The following is a 21958-nucleotide window of genomic DNA, read 5'->3' on the forward strand; positions in this document are numbered from 1 at the left end:
TTGATTTTTTTGTTCGTTGTTCCCCGGATGTCTTCCACTCTTTGCTTTCACGGCCATTCTTGCCGAGTTTCGAGAGAAACTTGATTACGACGCGCTGCTCTTCAACGGAAGCGGGCTCCATGCCGACGGGGTTTCGTTAAGAGGTAACTTCACAGATGGCGTGACAAGCCAGTTAACGGCGGTCAGACCAGAACTGAAGCATTGTTAGGGACATAAGGAAAGGGTCCTGCGCTTACCTGGCCTCCCCACTCCTCTTTCTCGCATTCCAGAACACTTTTATACGAACTTTCCGGACAGACCTCGTATACAGTCTCTCTCTGGTAATTATTAAATTATTAAGTAAAAAGTGTGCAGGAAATATTCCCAGCCTTTTTTAAGGACGGTCAAGAGGGTGTTGAGAGGGGAGAAGAAGGGATTGTTAATGAAGGAGATTAGTATACACATTGCTAGGACTTGGTCAGCTCTCTTCTCGCTATCTCTCCTGGAAACTATAGTCATTATTGTAATTATAGTGGCGGTGAATAGTTAAATGTACTATTTAAAATAACATCGTCATTTAAAAATTCGTGTACGATGATAAATTATCGCAATTCATCTTTTTTTTCTGCTTCCCGTGTGATTTCGCGACAAAAGGAGTTTAGTAATCTAAGGATGGGCAGCAGTGTCCCTCTTAAAGTACCACCAAAGCCTAACTACTTTTGCTAACCCGCTCGCCAAGCGTGGCAATTATTGGCAAAACCCCCCAAGACCTATATTTAGCAGTTGAGGGTTAATGACCGATGTGATATTGTATGAGAAAGTGTGTAAGAGAGATGTAAAATCTAAATGTAGTACACCTTACTACTAAAAGAAGGTATATTTAAAAATATAACATTGCGTTCATATATCTAATCATTCAAGCATGTTTCGGCTCTCCTTCATTATTGTACGGCAAGCTTGAATACGAAGTAAAGTGTAAATCTCCTCCAAATAGGGTCACACCCTACAGTTTAGTTGTTCCGACCCTTAATTTTTTTCTCCTGAAAATGGCCCGTAGCGTGGCAATCTTGACAAGCGCGTTACATAGCGAGAAACATTACAAATTCCCTTTATTCCACTCTCATCTGTGTCAGATTATCCATCAACAATGTTTTGTTTTGTAACAATGTTCGTGTTTTCCCCACACGTTGTTTTTCCTAAGTATTTGTTAAAATATGTACAGAAAATGCATGTTGTTGTCATTCGCGTGGGTTGTATACTCGAATGTTTCATGGAATTTTAATTCGAATATATTTTATTATTTTACTATTTCCCAGGTCTTTGCTTGCGTAAATCAGTACATAACAAATTCTATATTCTAAATTAGGATACTACATGGAACAAATAAAAGAAACACTAAGTGTCAGGTCGTATAGGGAGGTCAAGGATATGGCCTGGGATAGAACTGGCTGGAGGAAGCTGCATGATTTAGTTGCACCGACAAGAGGAAACTGTTAAATGAAAAAAAATTAGGATATAACTTGCTTGTGTACAAAATTTAATTTAAATCCGTTCAGTTGTTTTCGTGAAAGAATAACAATCATTTATCCGTCCATCCGTCCGTCCATGCATTCGTCCATCCAGCCTTATAAACTTTCGTATTTATAAAAATATGAAAAGAAAAAAATATAGAGTAGAACATATAACCTCCTCTTTTTTGAAGTCGGTTAAAAATAAATATAATATAAATTATAAATAGAATTATTACAAATAAAAAACTGATAGAATAATTTTTAAAGTGAAAAACTGACAGATTTATTACTCCAGCCCTTCATTATACACTGCTGAAGATAGATATCCCCCATATTTTGTCATAAGAAACGGTTCGGAGTCACATGCATCCATTAAATCCCTGCTGCCCTATATTGCATTTGACTTTATGGGGTCACTACTCGAAAATATTCTTCATCAGTTAATTTTATTTGAGCTTTACGCTTATGCAATTAATATTTGAGCTTGTTTGTCCTTCGAGCTACATTCGCCACTTTGGTATTTCTTCAGATATTTATCATTTTAGAATGTAAATACATAGCGAAACGAGAGTAGGACTCTGTATTTCTCATTGAGTAACTTAGAACTTTGTTCCAAACTAATAAATTATTAAAATACTCGTATTATATATCGTGTAGCCCCAGCATAGAATGGGCCACCTCTTCCTTTCCTGTGAGTGTCATCAAGAGGCAACTAAGGGGACTTAATGGTCAAAGGATGGATAGCATCCCTCTTAAAACATCACCAAAGCCTAAATACGGTTGCCAACGCATACGCCTGCCATGCTTGGCAACTATTCAAAATACCCCATAATAGGGAGAAACCTATGTCTGGCAATGAAGAGTTAACGGCTGATATGACGATGATAATGATGGTACCCTAATTAGCTAATAAATAATTAGATAAAGTAAAAAGTAAAAGTGTTTTAATATACTAGTCTCTACACTACTCTAATTTGAAAATTCCTTTTTGCATTTGATAGCTCATTTCTCGATGAAGATTATAATACTACATCACGATACGACCACGTTCGAAGTCGTGTAAGCTACACGTGTACATAATTTTAATATTATACTAAGATATGGACTACTGAATGAAAATAAAGTATGCATATCAAATCGATGTTCCAAGATTTAGTTTAAAAGTAATTTTATTCGGCCCTCGTAAATTATCTTTAGTCACGCTATCATCGATTGAGGAAAAACCTGCAATCTCAAGGGGCAACCTATATACGAAATATTTACCATAATATTGAAGAGCATTTTTCGGCTCGGTTCGTGCATTCAGCGATACAGCTGAGTCATCAAAGTAGACGGTCTCAGAAATTGTGATAAATTGCCTGTGCCTACTGTTGTATGATTAGCGAAATCATTAACTAGAATTTGTATAAAGTTTACGTTAACCTAGATAAGGGTAAACGGATTGTACGAAAAGGCTGTTTTCAATTTAATATAACTTTTGGGTTGTTCTAGGCGTATATTAAATACAGGTCTATGTAATCCCGGCTTAAGTATAATTCACTCAAACGGTTGTTTAATCGGCACTAACTAATTACACACTATTTATAAAGTAACTGAAGTAGTAGTCTTATTCTGTAAACCACAAGGTTCTTATTGCTGTAGTAGTTTCTTTTTTTCACTTACGTAGTTTTTATTACGCAGCAAAATAAAACAAATGGAAATTCGCAAAGCTGCTACTGCCGTAGTTAATCATTAGAGGGATAAAATGTCCAACTACTTTTACAAATTGCCAAAATTCATATAAATCTGTCCAAATTTCTATGTTATTATAGGAATGAGAGTATTTCCTGTGATAAAAAATATTTCATAAAAAACATAAATGTAAAATGAGAGCCAAGTTCAATATTACGATTACGCGTCGTTTCGATTCCATCAAAAAAAAAATTTTAATCTATATGGGTGCCAATTTTACGCTATATTGTGCTATTTTCCATATTTTCTTATACTTTTGGGATAAGGGATTGTTCCCGGTGAACATATGCATTACTTAGTGTCTGATATTTGGTCTTGACGCAGTCTAGTTCATAACAATTTATTCCTTTAAAGGAACCTTATACCAGACTTGTACAAAGGAAAAAAAAAATGATTTTTTCCATTATACAAGCCTGGTATAAAGTTATCTGGAAGTAGGTTAGGTTTTTGATCTATAACTCGGCCAGTGAGTCAGTCATAAAAATCTCAGTATTTAAACGTTATTATATCGATCACTATTTGAGCAACATTTACGAATTATGAATTCTAGACAAGCTAAAGGGTTTTAATACCTATGTCAAATTTCATGTATGTAGATTAAATAGGTTTTGAGTTGTAAGGGGGTTAAAAGTAGCTTGAAATGGTTTGTGTAACATTAGACTTGGCTGCTGCGTCGCCAGTTGCTTTTTCTTTGAATTTGGCTGAACATGCTGCAGCGTATTTAGATTCTATACTAGATGCCCTTTATGGCTCAGTCCAGGTGTATTAATGAAGAAAATACGACCAATATACCGCCCTGCCTTTGTATACCGTTATTGCAGACGGAATTACTATTTCATTATCATTAAAAAAAAGTCAATCTGTCAATTTCTTTAATATTTTTTTTTAAATTTTTGTACCGTCTTCTGTTAATGTAAATATTGATACCAGAATGACTTTATTATATTACTGCAAGTAGGTTTTTACTCTATTTTAAGTATGAATTCTCTACAGGTTATAATAAAGATTAATAAATATTTCTATTGATGACACTGATGCTACTTACAGACGGTATATTCCTCCAATTCTCACGTATTAGAATTCGAGTCTGAAGCCCAAGTTCTGTGGTAATAAATTTTATGATGTCAAAACTTTTATGACATGACATTTTATACAGTCTAATGAATTTTCTAACAGTCACTTGTTATTATCTTGTTATTTTAGATTTCGACAAAGGTAATGACATAAGAATTGATAAAAATCATCGCTGGAATGCAGGCTACCCAAGATAATAAATATAGTTTTAATAAACATAATCATCTCATCGCATTATTTGGTTTCCTTTATGATTTTCTATTTACGTCTATTGAGTTTGAAATTGATAAGTCCTCTTTCCGTTCTCTTTTGGCTGCCCTTCTCAGTAATTTCTTTTATTATAGTTTTGCATGTATTAAATTGGAATTTTCAAAAACTGTTTCTTAGTGGATGCTTTCTGAACTTAGTAGTTTTGACCTTGTGTTAATATGTTGATAATCATTCAGAATGAACGATTATATAACTTTAGAATATTTGCATAATAATAATCATAAAATATCTCATTTTCTGGACCTTAAGCAATATATTAATAGGGCTTTTGATGATGTTTTAAAGGGGAAGCTGCTGTTTATCCTTCGATTATTAAGTTTCGTTAGTTGCTTCTTACGACACTCACAGGAAATGAAGGGGTAGTAGTTGGGTGGTAAATTGTATGCCGAGACCCTACGGTGTACATGCACTATTTAATCTAATGTTAAAAGTAATTTAAATAAATATTGTAAGTAATTTATTCTGTAAATAATTTAACATAAAAAAAATAATTTGCAATTAAAATTTAGACAATAAATAATTGTTTTTATTTTGACATGTAATATTAAGGTAATTTACTGTTTTAATTCCTATATTTTTATACTGTGACAATTAATTAATTTCTTCAATTAGTTTGTGATGTCTCTGTTTAGTATGTTGCTCTATATATTTAAGATTTTTGGAAGTAGCCACTAATATGCCTATAAATATGAATTGAACTGCTTGAATATGAACTTTTGGAACCGTTTAAAAAAGTACAAATATTTTGTATTTTTATAGGTTATTTTTTATACCGTCAGTAAAGACAAGTCACGCCGATGAAGTTGCAGGTAAAACCTAGTATTATGTAGTTGATAATATTATAAAGAGTAAAAAGATTTGATTTTTTGTTTGTAAAATATAAATTCCAAATACACTTTACTGACATAAAATTTTTTTCACCTATCAAAACTTAGGGGTAAGAAGTGTATTTTATTAAAAAAAAAAGCGTACTAAGCTGGCACGAATCTCCAGTACAAATAATAAAATGAAACAGATTACTCAGTGTGTATATAAGACCTATACATCTTTTTATATTATTTTCATCCAACTTCAAAAAGAAGAAGGTTCTCAATTCATTTTTTTTAATGGAATATGTGTTATCTTGCGGATGTTTTTGTCACTGATTACTTCATTAGAATTATTTTGTTTAAGAATAATTTTGTTAAAATAAAAAATCAGAATATACTTGTACAACATTTTCTAGTCTTTTTGATATCATTTGTTGCTTACAATTTCCAGAAAATACGGCCAGCCTCTTCAAATATGTATGAAGATTAACTGTCTCATTTCTAATCTTATATTAGACTATTTATTAGGTTAGTAGTGCAGAATACTTTATAGGTGTGTACGAGGGTAGTGTTGGTACACTTACAAATTTCTCAATCTAAAATCTTTGCCTATTTTTGAAAACTTTAAACGTTAAATCCCACTACCTATCCTTATAAACACTTAGTGCTCCTTATATAGATATATGTTAGTATATATATATATATATATATATATATATATATATATTTATATGTCTGGAAGAGATAGTTGTGTAGTCTTGCGCAATAAGACCGCCTTTTGTATTACATTATACTTATCGAAAATTGTTCAACAAATCCTGTAATGTTGGTGCAAAATAAATAAATGTACTTAAAAAAGTTTAAAGTTTCTCGTATTTTTTGTATATGTATGTTACGTGAACATTGGAACCAGTTGTTAATGTATCAGGCATTAACTGTCCACTTGAATATAGCCTCCCCCATAAGAGGGGTTTCGCTAGTAGTTGCCACGCTTGGCGGGCAGGTTGGCAATCACAGTTTGGTTTATGGCGATATTTTAAGAGGGACGCTACTGTCCATCTCTCTACTATATAATATAAACTTCCTTAGTCGCCTCTTATGACACCTACGGGAATAAAAAGGGTGGCTTATTCTAAGCCGGGATCTACACGATTGGGAGCTGGGAACAGTATTTGATGATTATTAATTTCAATTTAAACTCTTTAATCCTATGTTAGTATTATGTCTGCAAATTTTATTACGATTGGAGACTTTTTTGTTAATTCTTACTAATAGTATATATGTGAAAGTGAATGAGCGTTAAAAGATAATAAACAATATTTGATACCTCTTAGCGCCTTTAATGGCTTTCAAAATGACTACTATGAAACTTTGTATGCCCGTTCAATATTGAATGGAGAATAACATAGGCTACTTTTTATCCATATATATCAGTATATCAATTTAGGTCATTCGAATGAATTTGGGGATAAAAGTTAGTTGATAATAAAAAATAAATAGTCATTGTACCTATTCGCCTAAATTTTGTTTTGTATTACAGTCCGTTTATTTAGTTACATAACCCGCAGAGTTTACGATTATAGTTGCTACCAACCAGTTATTAAGGATATAAAGGTTAAAGAGTTCTTATATTAATATACTATATAAACATGCGTTAATGTGGTAATTTACCTTTACGACTTTAATAAATAGCGGTCTTTTACTGTAAACGGAATTATCTTTATTAGGAGAGTAGAGGTTTTAACAAAATTTTATTCATCAATTTCATATATTCGTATGTTGATAAAAGCTGACATCGTTTATGTATATAATTGTAATTTCAGTTTGACTCACTTTACTTACTGTCCTAATACACATTTATATAAATTTTAGAGGACTAGATTTCATGCAGGGTGAAATCGTTAGCAATAGATACAGATAAGAATCTATTCATGTTGCGAATATATTAATATGTATATATAAAGAATATATTAGGATAGAAATTTTGCTAATCGAAAATTAAAAACCGATAAATATTTTTAAACACCCATGCTTAATTTTTAAACATCTGGACTGTCGTTTTTTTTTCAGATTCAAATGATTTTTTTACAGAGTTAATTTTTTTGACATTTTTCATCCTATTTTCTGTATGCTATTTCACTGGTACACTTCCTTAAAACTATGCTAACCATTTCAATTTTACTCTGAGATATAAAATGAAAGATGCCTTTAGCAAGAAAATATTAATTAGGGTCTTTTATTTTATAATGTTTACTGAGGTGTTCTTGTTCTGGTAGTCTGATTGATGAAAATGCATTTTTAGGTGATTTAGGTTTAGGTTTGCCAATAGTTGCCGTGCTTAGCAGGCGGGTTGACATCAGCCGTTAGGTTTTGGTGATGTTTTATGAGGGACGTTGCTGCCCATCATTCCATCATTAAATTCTTTTAGTCGCTCTTAACGACACGCACGAGAAAAGAAGGGACCCATTCTATATGGGGACCACATGGCAACAGCTTGATATATGATTTTATATTTATTTTAAATTAGGTAATGCACAAACTTTTATATTACGATAGTGCTTTTTTGCTGTTAGTTGTTCTGCTAAATAACAAATATATTTTATTTTTAACAAAAATTCGACATTAACTATTAGAATTTTAATATGAAATTTTATATTTATGTGTAGATTTTTGTTTTGTAATAAATGTATAATTCTGATCCACATAGAAAGCATTAACATCAATTATCAGAAAATTCATTTTAATATAAATATTTCAATATATATATTATTTTTTTAAATATTGAAATTTAATATAATATATTAAAAAAGAAAACAATATTACCACGATAGTAAACCGAACTGATTGTAAAATAAGTATTAAAATCTGTCTAGAAAAGCTACACGATTACGTAACATACAAAAGAAAAAAAAAGCAATTACTTGATTCGTTCATATCCTCACTTTGGTATTCGATTCAAAATAAAAAAAAAAAGATACATGATATTTATTACATAAAATGTTACTCACTCAAAACTTCATCAATCGCCAGTCGAAACGGAACGGAGCGCGATACAATCTATAAATAAGATATTAAAACTTCCGAAATATTTCCTCACATCCCATAACACCGTACTGCGTTAACGGTACAACGGTACTAAAGTCTCAGGTGTTTTAAGGCCCCTTGTAAATTTCGTATCGAACAACCGGTGTCAGGTGGTGACGGCCCGATATAGATGCCAAGATTACCCCGCGACTCAATTTCTATCACTTGATCCAATTTTACTACACAACAAAAAGCTATTTGTGGCTATATCGATACGTGTTATACTGGAAACGATGAGTGCAATCACGCATTGCGGTGAGAGCTATTTGATAAATGACTACTTAATGGTTTTCTATCAACTTCAAGAAAAATTATGTTCTCAATTTGAATATTTTTTTGCTTATACATGGGCGTCATCTTCGCCAATTTAGATAAATGAATTTGAGAATTTCTTTTTATAATTGAAAAGGATTCATAAGAGACGACTAAGGGATTTTAATTGTCAAAGGCAGCAGTATCCTTCTTAAAACACCACCAAAGACTAACTACGATTGCCAACTCACCTGCCAAGCGTGACAACTACTATCAAAACCCCGTTTACGGGGGAGACCTATGTTCAGCAGTGGGAAATTAATGGCTGATAACTATACCACACTTATACAAATTGGTCTCATATTCTTATCACTTTTATTATTATTGATTTCAGCTTTTTTAAATAATTTTGTATGATGTTAATTACTTTAAATTAAAAGGTAATCTTCTGCCTCGTCATTTCCCGTTACTCGGGGTCAGCTTTCCTATTTGCTAACGCGAATTCGAAATTTAAATATAATTTGTATAAATATTTGTATCTTCTCGCTTTTCGTTTTATATAAGGGGTAGGTAGTTTTTTTGCTTACAATTTTAGTGGTAACCTGTGGGCAATGGACTGATTGTGTCCGTTTTTCGTCGGTGCCGCCCTTTCGCACCGACCGGCTCTTCTGTTTACCAGAGGGAGACTTTGTACAAAAGTCGATTGATTGTTGTGTTCGCAGGGCTGTGTTTCGGTTTGAAGGGTAGGATGTGGCAGTGAACTTACAGGGTACAGAGGAATAACACCTGAGTCCTCAGGGACAGCAACACATGGGAGGTATCATGGGCGAAACAGTATACTCTGTTATGTCCACGGCTCATGTCTATAGGTTACCACTTTCCATCAGGTGAGCCGTCAGCTTGTTTGACTTTCTAAGTTGTATAAAAAAAAAACTTCGTACGATTAACCGCGACTCGCCGCCGTCCCATTAATTAATTACTAATTAATATTATTCTTTTATGTTTAGTGTCATTTTTGTATTCATAAGAACACCGGACTCTGTAGTAAGAAGCTGGGATTGTTCGCATGTGAGTACCTAACCTATTTTACAAATAACGAAATGCGAGGTAAAATATCAGCCGGCGACCTGATTCAAATATCGAAGGAAATAATGGTGATTTTTAACAGTTGCTTCACCACCATTCATGTGGTTTCTGTTACATGCATCCTTTTTCATAAGAGATTAAAATGTAATATTGGTTATTATAAGGATACTAATTGGTACAGGAATTTATGGACGATAATTGTTTAAAATGTATATTAATTTATTGTGATTATAAAGTTCGGAATTTGACTGTAGAATACAATATTTAATTAATATTTAATACTTAATTGAAATATTTAAATGTTTGTAATTGTATATATGAACCTACAATTTTTTTCAACGCTTTAAATAGGTTTATGTTATTTGTATCACATGCAATAAATAAATAACTATTAATTTAAGGAAATGTCTAGAATACTATCCGTATTTTAAACATAATAATACTTTATTTTTTTTTATATATCAAGAAAGGCATGTTGGTACCGTGAGCTAACGTTAAGTGCAATTAATATGTAAAAAGTTCAATGGATTGGGTTGAAAAATAACAGGAAAACGTAAGTAAAATAATATAATAAAACTATATAGAGATATATATACAATATGTATGACATAAAATAATTCAATTCAGCAAAAGTAGAAAAAGAAATTTAATAAAACCTCTACACGATGTATTGTGTGATATCCATGTTTATAGGCGACGGTTACTTTTCAGCCGACTTAAAAAATAATTAGGTTCTCATTTCGGTTTTATTTTTTTGTATGTTTATAATTCCATATAACCCTATTAGTTGTCAAACAATTTGCATTTTTTTTTATTTAAAAGAATATATTTACAGATTGGTCTCTTAGAAATTTTATTAAAATCGCTTCAGTAGCCCCAATTGAAGTCGGTTCTTTTGTGGAACACAATTTTATTATCAGGTGGATCGACGACTTGTTCGTTATTCCAAATTATATAAAAAATGACACGTTTTATGAATAAGAATAAGGATGTTTTTATTTCAGTAAACTTAATTATAAGCATTTTTGAATAGTTATTTTTTACAAGCTGACCCATTTTTTAGCTACGCATATAGACTTTTGTTTTTTTTTAAACAAAATTCGATTTTACAATTATAGTTCATTATTGCATATATTGAATGAAACTATTACCATAATTAAATATGTATATAATTTTTCTTATAAACTATTATATAATAATTATATTTCTATAGCGAATAGTTTAAAAGATAGAATAATATAGGTAGAAGATAGAAGAATATAGGTACTTATTTACTAACTTGCAATAGATCATTTGTTATAAACATAGAAGTAGAATAATCAATCATGTGAAACTATAAGTTTACAGTGTCTTGGGACTATATAAGGAGCTGATTCAATTAACCCGTATCTGATATTCATGATCTATATAGTGGTTGCGATCCCAAATTATTGTTCATCCAACACTAACGCGCGATGTACTGTTTACTTGATTAAACTACGGATAATGTATGTACGTTTGACTCACAGAAATGGTGTCATTGTTGTTGATTAGGATTTAATAGTTGCTATCTATTATCGTAGATTTATTTGTCATTAAAAATTTCATAATGTTGACTTATAAAATTGTTTGTCCTGACTATTAATACATAGGCAATCATACAGTTTTTATACTGTAGCCAAAACTATTAAACCCAGAAATCTGAAATTTGGAACATAGGCTTTTTTAATGAGAGAAAATGGTGTGGTAACTTCGCCTGCGCTATCGATATACGCTAAGAAATGATAGGTGAGGATAAAAGTAGGTCAGTTAGTCCATCGTGATGAATTCAGGAATAAATCACGACAGATTGCGGAGCGATCCGCATGGAAGTTGAACTGACTAGTTATAAAAAAAAAAACAAAGACAAGTAAGGATTTTGAAAATTTCAATTTCAAGGGAAAATATAACGTCATGCATGCAAACCGCCGTCAACAGTTGGAAGTCATATAATTCCCATAAGTGTATATAATATATATGGGAGTTATATGGGGATTGCTTAGGAGAGTAAGAATAAGTAATGAATGTGTGAATATGTTTATTGTTAATTATATTTAGGTTAATATAAGGCCATAAAATAAATAAAACATCAATACGTAGAGTTACAGTTGTAAGCATAACGGAAAAGCGAAAACTATTCCGTTTAAATTTATAATATTTATAAAAAAATATATATAAAATTATATTTGTATGTTATTTATGTGATAAAATATACATTTGTCTTTAAAATCCATTTCTTGAAATAATTTACACAATTAATAATTTCAAGAGAATATAATATATAACTTTAATATGGGTTTAATCATTATTTGCAAGCTTATTTTTAAAATCATTTAAATATACATTATAACAATAACGAATATTAAATATAATAAACCAAGTAATAAAATTATATATATACAAGACAGAGCAAGAATGTAGTAATAATACAAAACTGTGTTCAAATTTTATTTGTTGTACATATTTTACTTTTAAATTGCAAACTTCAGTCATTTCTTCTCTTACCTATAAAATATTTTAAAAGTAGCGAATCACGTTTATAGTCCATTATGTCCCCTTTTGAAGTCACTTGAATAGAAATAAAGGTTCTTTTTCGCTTTTTCAGTTTTAGAACTGTATTATATTTGCCTTTTTTTTATAAAAAAAAGGAAATAATCAAGGAAAACAGCTGGAGAAGAAAATTTCAATATAAGGATCAACGAAGACCAAATGAAAAATATAGCTATTTAAGATTATTCCCTAGGGGTAATTTATAAAAAAATAAATTTATGCATGTAATTATAAATGTGAAATAAAATCTCTTATTCGTTAACCAGGTACGTATTTGGATATTATAAAAGAATTGTAAATAATAATATTATTTTGCGCTTATTTTGGAAAGGTTACATTTCTCTCTATAAATTTATTGTTTTTTATCGATAATTACTTAACTGGTTATCTTCAGTCTAAATATCCAAAGCTGTTGTCGTTATATTATAAAGTAGGGAATAACTAATTGAATTTAATGAAATATTTGTTACTCTTTCACTTAAAAGTTACAGAATGAATTTAAATGAAGTTTGGTACACGGCTATATCTTCATTTAGGACATTGGATACATTATATACTAATTAATGTGGACAAAGTCGCAGAAATAGGTAGTTTATACTAATACTGTAAACAGGAAGGATTTGATTATTTGTTTGTAATGGATAAATTTAAAAATTACTTAACGGATTTTAAAAACTCTTTCACATATAGAAAGCTAGGAAATATTATTGGTTTTACCATTTCTGAGGACTCAGGTGTTATTCCTCTGTACCCTGTAAATTGACTGCCATATCCCATCCTTCAAACCGAAACACAGCCATGCAAAGATAACTGTTTCATGGTAGAAACACGAACGGGACAGAGGTGCCCAAGCAAACGACTTTTGTACAAAGTCTCCCTCTAGTGACTTCCTTTATTTCCACTTATCTATGTGTAACATAGGCTATGTATTTTTTCGAAAACTATCTACTCGTTTGAAATGGAGTCGGATCATTTAATAATTAATTAAGTCAGTTCAGAATTAGACTGCTCATGTCTATAGGCGACGGTTACCACTTTCCATCAGGTGGGCCGTCAGCTTGTTTGTCATTCTAAGTTGTATAAAAAAAAATACAAAATATTATCCTTCTCAATAAATTCAAATCCAATTGAGAATTGCCTCCTTTATGAAGTCATACGAAAAGTTTTATTATTCTGTCTCTTTTTAGCGTCAAAAGGCTAATAATTACCATGAAAGCCCCAACAATACAAGAGATTATGAATTCCGAATTCGGCACACCTTTTCGGGGTCGTAATTCGGTCAGCTGTGGTAATTCCTTCGGAGGGCCCTTAACTCCTAAGCCAACCGCAGCACGAGTGAAAATGAAAGTGAAAATTAAAGATAATATACATTCAATCTGAGATTGAGATTATTTCGTGTACTTTACACAGAGTCAATGTAATTGAAGCGAAAAACACAATTCGTGCATTTATAAAAAAAAAAATTAAGCCACTTTTGAAATAAAGTACTACTTAATCCGAAAGTGTTTTTTTTAATGTACCTTAACAAGAAGGATACTGTCACTTGAAATAATCATGTAACACGATTATGCCCTCTATTAACACATTTAGACATTTTTTTTTTACTAACTTTTATCTATGACTTCGTCCGTATGACCGGGATATGTTTATTGAACCGGAATAAAAATCTATATCCTTCTTCATCTCTTGCAGTACGTGTATACCAAGTTTCATGGTAATTGGTTAAGTCATGAAGGCACTATAAGGTAACAGACAAACAAACTCACACACACACACACACACAAATTCACACATTTATAATATTACGAGTAACAAGGACAGTAGTTTAAATTTATATCTATGTTGGAAGCATTCATTTAGTAATGTTATTTTATTATATTAGCATTTTCTTTATCTATGAAATTATGTAAAAAATATGCAGTGTCGTGTGCTCCTGGTCTAGAATGGGCCACCCTTTCCTTTCCTATAGGTGTCGTAAGATGCGATTAAGGAAAATAATGGACAGCGTCATTCTTATAACACCAAAGCCTAACTGCGGTTGCCAGCCTGTTTGCTACACGTGGCAACTACTGACAAAACCCCCGAAGGGGAGGCCTATGTTCAGCCGTAAACAGTTAATGGCTGATATGGATGGATGGATTATGCAAAAAAAATATTTATTTATTTATTTTTATTTATTTATTCTTTATTGCACAATAAAACTTTGTACAAGTGGCGAACTTAATGCCATATACCATTATCTACCGGCTAACCATTAGGTAAAAACAGAAAGCGTATTAAGGGCATATGTGGTGAAAAATATATGACATAATTATAGCAATATACTGAAATAATTATACATAATAATACATAAGAAATACACATATAACACATAAACTCTCCACCCACTACTTCCTATGCCACTGCGTTAGGTTGACTGGAAGAAATCTCTTTTAGAGACAAGTTCGCCTTTGCTAACATTATTATTAACTTATTGTTGTTACTGTACGTTTTAGTGCAATAAAGAATATATAATAATAATAATAAATACTACTTATACTAACAACTATTTTGATACATTACTGTGAGTACATCTAAAAATAATTTTGAAATGTTAAACTTTATTATTAGAATTATAAAGCGCGTTGTTCACTTCGAATATTCATTAATGTAAACTAGTTTGTTATTTGAGTTCACGTTATTTGTGCAGCTCTCTGCACAAATAATAAAGTTAAAATTGCTTTCAATTTCGACAAATTACAATTTAGTTAGTCCAATCAAACACCAGATTTTTCGTTATAAAAATATTGCAGGGATTAAATCACCAAGCAACTTAAATTCAAGCCTAAACTAGCATAAAATATATCAGTCAATCAATCATTTATTTGCATAAGTTTAGGTACAGTTATAACTTTGGTGTTGTGGAATATACGATGCGCTATATTTTACCATCATAAAACATAAAAATATTTATTACATAACGTCCTTTAAACTATGATTTTTAATATATGATGTGTGGTCCCGATATAGAGTATGTCACCTTTTTCGTGGATGTCGTAGGAGGCGACCAAGGAAACTTTATGGTAGAGGATGAGCAGCAGCGTCCTTCTTAAAACACGATCTAAGCTTAACTGCGGTTACCAACCCGCCTGTCAAGCATGACAACTACTGGCTAAACCCTCCGAGGAGGTGGCCCATGTTCAGCAATGGACCGTTAACGGCTGTATCATAATATCATTATTTTTTTATTATTATTTCAATTTATTATTATATAATTAAGTTTATTTATCATAAATTGTTATCTCTTGAAATATTTATTTAATTTGCTATTTTCTTAAATCTGTGTACTGCTATTTGCTCTCTATGTTTGGCGTGGTGGTAAATTTTTTTTTTATAGGTGATAATGAAATAGTAACCCCACCCGCGCTATCGGTATACGCTGATACCCCAGTGACCGATGCCCCAGTGAAGGATGATAGACGAGGATGAAACAGGTCAGTTAGCCCATCGTGATGAATTCAACGAGAATTGTTCAAGATGGTTTCCAGGGGGAACCACGAGAAGGTTGACCTTGCTAGCAATGGGGCTCTCAAACTCCATTGCTAACAATCCCTCCCCCCCTGGCGTGGTGGTTGACTGGTAGAGATTGCTATCATGCCTTAAATCCGCCTTGTAGACATTTTTCAATGTGTGCAAAAGTATAAATAAATAAAAAAAAAAAAAATAGGTACAATTAATTTAGTAGATTAAGTGCGGAACTAAATGAATTAATCATCTTGAGAGAGATTAGTCATCATGATGTAGCACGGATCTTCGAGTTTATTAGAACATGTGGCAACAATGAAGAATTTGTTGTACATATTTTAAATATTTAAGTTTTATTTAATGCAGGTTGTATGGAAAGCTGCTGAATAGTATTATTATTTTACTTCTATTTATAAAAATGTCAGACCTCTTATAAATCTATTTCAGCTATTGAAGTGTTTTGTCCTTTTATTTTGCGCTAATTTCTCAGTTTGGAAGACAGTGATAAAACAGACAGATAGATATAAATCTTTTCTATATTATTATTAAAAATGAAAAGATTTGATTATCTGTTTGTAATAGACAATCTCAAAAACTGTTTAGGTGATTATAAAAATTCTTTCATCTATAGAAAGCTATGTAGCGTTCAATAGAGAAAAGCTTTCTATAGAAGATGCTATTAGCGAGTAACACAGTCTATACCTATATTATTTTTGAAAATTTATTTTACTCGTACTTGTGTGGCCGAATTGTTAGTATTTAATAAAGTAATACAAGCGTCCACAGGCTACGGTAATCCCGATTACCATCGGACGCTTTATACTTGCTTGTTACTATAGTAATATAAAAAAACCAAGATTTTTTATTTATTTATTTATTTATTCATAGGAAAACCAGGGCTACACTACAGCAAATAGATACAGTTTTAGGATAACAAAAAAGCCACTAATAGGTTTTCACAAATAGCAACAATATAAATACAAGGCACTGTACACAAAGCTACAAAAATACGAGTTAACAAAAATAAGTTATGTTTGTTATTGTTTATCCTAGCGAACGACAATTTATCTCTAGTTTAATTTTGTACTATTTAAAAATCAATGTAAAAAACAAACGCACTTATTAAAAACAAAAAGCTTTCAATTTCTTATTTTACTAGGTATATATTTTCAGCAAAAAGATCAGTATAATATTGACATATTTAAAAAATGCATGCTTTCTCTAAATGTTACTCGAAATCCCTCCTAGTACACACATTTTTCTACGACATTATACTCGTATCTATACAAATAGTATGATGATATAAATCGATGACTAGTGGGCTGAATTTTGATAAAATCGAATTGCGATCAAATCGAAATCTCATCGCTGTTCGATCAAATATAAGATAAGATAACGTCGTTTTGATGTTTAATCGATTCGATACCGATTCGACTGCATCAGTCACGCGCCAGATCAGTGAACACATCAACGCGGTAGAAGTCGCGGGTTAAATTAGCTATTACTCGCGATTTTATCCATATTATATAAACATACATAAAATCATATCTATTTTTTTTTATCAACCCCGCCTGCGCTAACGGGATACGCTGGCGGAGCACCAGTGAAGGGTGATAGATGTGAATGAAAACAGGCCAGTTAGCCCATCATGATGAATTCACAAGTAATTAACCATGATAGTTTCCAGGGGGAACTGCGAGGAGGTCGACCTGGCTGGGTATATTGCTAGCAATAGGATTCTTAGTCTCCATTACTAACAATCCCTTCCCCCCTAATCATATCTATTTAGATATCCTATGAGATATATCCAAGGGTTGTCAACCCGTCTTCCAAGCGTGGCAACTACTGACAAAACTTCTCTTATGGGAAAGGCTTATGTTTAGCAATAGACAGTTAATGGCTGATATGATGATGATATTTAAGGGTTTCTTATAAGATTAATCATCTATTTAGGATAGTGAACCTTAAGAAATTCCCCGTCTCGCGTTATGAGAAAATAAAAGAAAAAATGTAATAATACTATATATTTTAACAGTGTATTTCTTGTGTATTGTATTTCTACGTTTAGTTTTTTTCTTTCATTCTAATATAATTATAAAGGTAACGGAAAATTTTAAAGTCAAGGTCAAGATCTACTTAACATCATTATATAATCATAAATAACATCAGATATTTATTAATTTAATTAATATTTAACGTCCGGTAAAGTTTTATGTATATTAGGCGAACATAACGCCGGATGGATTCTTTATCAGTCAACCATTGGGCAAACTGAGAAATAAGTAGGCGGTGCGTTAAAGATTTGAGGAAACATAAAGTAATACTTAGTATATTCATATATTGTAAACATATAATATGAGTATATTATTATTACGAAGAGAAAATATTTCATTGTTTGTTTTTAATGTATAAAACTCCAAAAATACTCATCCGATTTTAAAAAAATTGTAACATAATAATATATAGTTTATGCTAATTTAAAAAGTAACATAAGTTATTTTTGAATATTCTATTTAATCGTGCGAAGTCGGGGCGGAGCCCTAGTAAAAAATAAAATATTAGATATTAATATTGTATTCCTCGAATATTCTATTGGTTCCTTCAGTTTCTCAAAGGTTGACTATGAGAAATCCGTCCGTAGGATAAGTCCGCCATTGTATGTTAAATCTTTTTCGTATCTCTAATGTTGTATGTGCAGTAAATATTTACAACCATAACATAATCGATTGATATATATATATATACCTTTTCATTTTGGGTATTTATTTCTTCTATACATTATTAGTCTTTACCCGTGACTTTGTTTGCTATGCAATTATATCGAATCAAAATGTACTCGTATTGGTGAATTAAGTTACGAATATGATCTTTGTTTCCTTCTGTATGGACTATGTATGAAGATTTATTAAATTATTTATTTATTAATATTTTACTATTTTTAAAAGTGAATAGTATAGTTGGTGTTGTCGAAACATGATTTCATCAGTTCCCACAAAATGTGATATTTGAATATTAATTTCTGTAAATATTAAATAGACTTAAGAAACTTCATTTAACAGAAGTTTACCAATACCTAGTTTATTTAAATTAAATAAATTTATTATAATTAATAATAAATTCAGCAAACTTTACTTTTTTATTATTAAATTATTAATTAAGTACCTAGTGAATCTGCATAGTGTGGTTAAACCGTTGAGAGAAATTATTCTCTTTTTGTTGATGGTATTTAAGGACCATGTTGTACACGTGTTCGCTTAAGATGATATGATTACATGTCGTTGCTATTATAAAAGAAATATTATTGTTTATTTCCAACTAACTTAAAATTAAATTAAATCTATATAAAATATATAGTTTACACATTTATAAGTATATACCTGAAAAGTAAAATCGAAATATGAAATGTATTAAATTTTTAAGAGGTATCTTTTATAAGAATTGTTATTAATGAAGACGGTTACCAGAGCGCACTCTGATTTATCGGCATGTTTTTTAAAGTCTTAATATTTCTAAACAAAAATATAGACGATCTACAAGTGTATTAATAAAGATAACTTGATAACTTCATTATTTAAATTAGATATCGATGACTTGGTAACAGGAGCGCAAGTTGATTTATTGTGATAATTTTAACGTTATAAAAATAAAAATATATTTTTAGCAGAAGACATTTATAAAAGATACAATATGTTTGTAAGAATTTAATGTTCAATTTAGATATCAACAATTTATCGTTGTTAGAGGCGTAACGTGAGCGTAGACTCAGTAATTGGAGTGTTCTGTGATGATTTAATGTTCGTAAAAATAAAAATACTTATATTCTGTAAGAAATTCATAAAAGATACGCATTATTTCTGGTAATGAATTTAACATCTAATTAAGGCAAGATTATTACAGTAACAAGAGCGTAAAATCCTATGTATATCGTAAATATGAAAGTTTGTAAAATATTTGAACATAAATATGTTTGTTACTTAATCACGATTTATTATTTTGAATATGAATTATTATTTTTTAATTAAATCAATTTGAATGAAATTTAGTGTTTTTTCCTACGTTGGTTACTTTATCAATGGATTTACGACGAAAAAGCCGCGAGCTAATATTTTGTTTTAAAACCACTAATATATTGGATTCTTATAGACAACATTTTTATGTTCGTAAAAATAAAAATATTGTGTCTATAAGAAGTCCACAAAAAATATACACGGATTTAATATCTAACTAAGATATTAATGATTTGTCATTATTGGAGTTGGTAACGGAGCGCAGACTGAGTTATCGGCACGTTTTCAATATTAGGCTAATACTTTTATAGCGAGGGGCACAATTAAGAGAATCGTTCGACTTTTCTTCTAAACGAACGTAATTTTGTTGAAATTTATCGGAAATTGTATTTATAACTTTAATGACAAAGATCAGAAAATAAACTTTTTTAATTCATTAATAATAAATTATTTGTTAATTTCGTGTGTGTAAAATTTAAAATTAAGTATTTATAGGAAGTGTCTGAGGTTCGGTAAACGTTACATGATAAATATGTTTGAGGCTTTTTAATTATTTTGTAGCAAAATTTTGAGCGTTTTATTAATTTAGGGGATAAAGGCCGAGGCTGAAATGAAATGGGTTCACTGCTGCTATATTGATATATATATGACACATCATAACATATTTATAATAAATTTAGTGTATAAAGGTTTTAGACACTTAATTGATTTACATAAATTGTCACTTTTTTGTCACTGCATTTTTTAAGTAAAAACTTTTATATGCAACTTAAAAGATAACTAGTGAAAAGGAGATTTAAAAAAAATACCGTATTTACCTTTCATAAGGTCCTGAACAAACAAACGTAACGTCACACTTCCATTGCTTAGTATTCACTGATGTCGCGAACTTTGTCTTGCTGTTGGGTGAACGATTCGTGTATAGGGTACGGTTGGCTTTTAAGGCGGTGCGCGCCGGCCGGCGTCGCTCGGCAGACTAGACTGCGCGGCCCCTACCCACCCGCGCCCGCCCGCCCAGTTTTGATTTACAAACACCGATGCTACTGTCTTACAGTGTTTGACACTGCATTTCTGTCGTCAACGATATTAGAACCCATATTGAAACTGTACTGAATGTAATTTACAAAATTACATATTGTACTCAATATTTATAATGAGATATTTATTATGAAGGTTACTTAGCGTAACAAGGAAATAAACTTATTCATTACGCTGTGTTAAATATTAATGTTACTAAAGTTTAGCTTTAATCATAACCAACGTTTAGTTTGTATATAAAGTAATTACATGCCTCTGATGTCAATAGACTGATTAAGGAATTTATTTAAATATTTTTGTATAATGATACTTGATGTGGTGAGATAATTGAATCAAAACAAACATTTTTTTAAATATTCTTGGATAATAATACTTGATGTGATTGAATTGTGAATTGAATCACAATCAGATGGTAAATGATTAAATAAAGTTGAATGGCCTCATAGACGATTACGTAGGGGAAATTGTAACGATGACTGTGATAATGATGATGAGTGTGTCGATATCTACTTTATAGGACTTAAGTAACCGAGGGTTCAAATCTAGTCAACACAAAAAGCTTTGTATCAAAGGAAATGTCCAACCAACTCTCCGGTAATAGTAAGCACCGTTGACAAATCCAATTAATCAGAGACACAATGCTCAGGCCGAGCACGCAAGTGGAGTGTTATGCTCATAACAATGGGTATTATATTGCTTTCGACAGACATCTTAAAAGGTGGTAGACTCTGAGTGTTAACCTGATGAAGGTATTATTCAGTATCGTAGTCAATTCCGTATGAGATTTAAATTAAATTAGAAATATTTCGATTAAATATTTTTATTTCTATATGGTCCATTTCATTAGGATTAAAAAAAAACAATAAAATAAAAAAAAATATTGATGAGATCAGATAATAGTACAAATCAATAAGCGATTAACTAATTCAATGATTCGATTTCTATGTACATATGTAACGGTAAATTAATGAACTCACTGTATTTTCATACACACACACACACGCACACGCACACGCACGCACGTACGCACGTACGCACGCACGCA

At 31.1% G+C, this 21958-nt stretch overlaps 1 long non-coding RNA gene across 1 annotated transcript in view; it reads right to left on the reverse strand.

The window, feature by feature from the left end:
* Positions 1-20867, reverse strand: part of LOC128201880 (uncharacterized) — a 42042-nt gene extending 21175 nt beyond the window's left edge. Inside the window, exon 1 of the long non-coding RNA XR_008253488.1 lies at positions 20694-20867. This is a non-coding gene — a long non-coding RNA (uncharacterized LOC128201880). The remainder of the gene's footprint in view (positions 1-20693) is intronic.
* Positions 20868-21958: the final 1091 nt, after the last annotated feature.

Source organism: Galleria mellonella, unplaced genomic scaffold (genome assembly GCF_026898425.1).
Source record: "Galleria mellonella isolate WM207_F2 unplaced genomic scaffold, CSIRO_AGI_GalMel_v1 utg64, whole genome shotgun sequence".
Classification (NCBI taxonomy): Eukaryota; Metazoa; Arthropoda; class Insecta; order Lepidoptera; family Pyralidae; genus Galleria; species Galleria mellonella.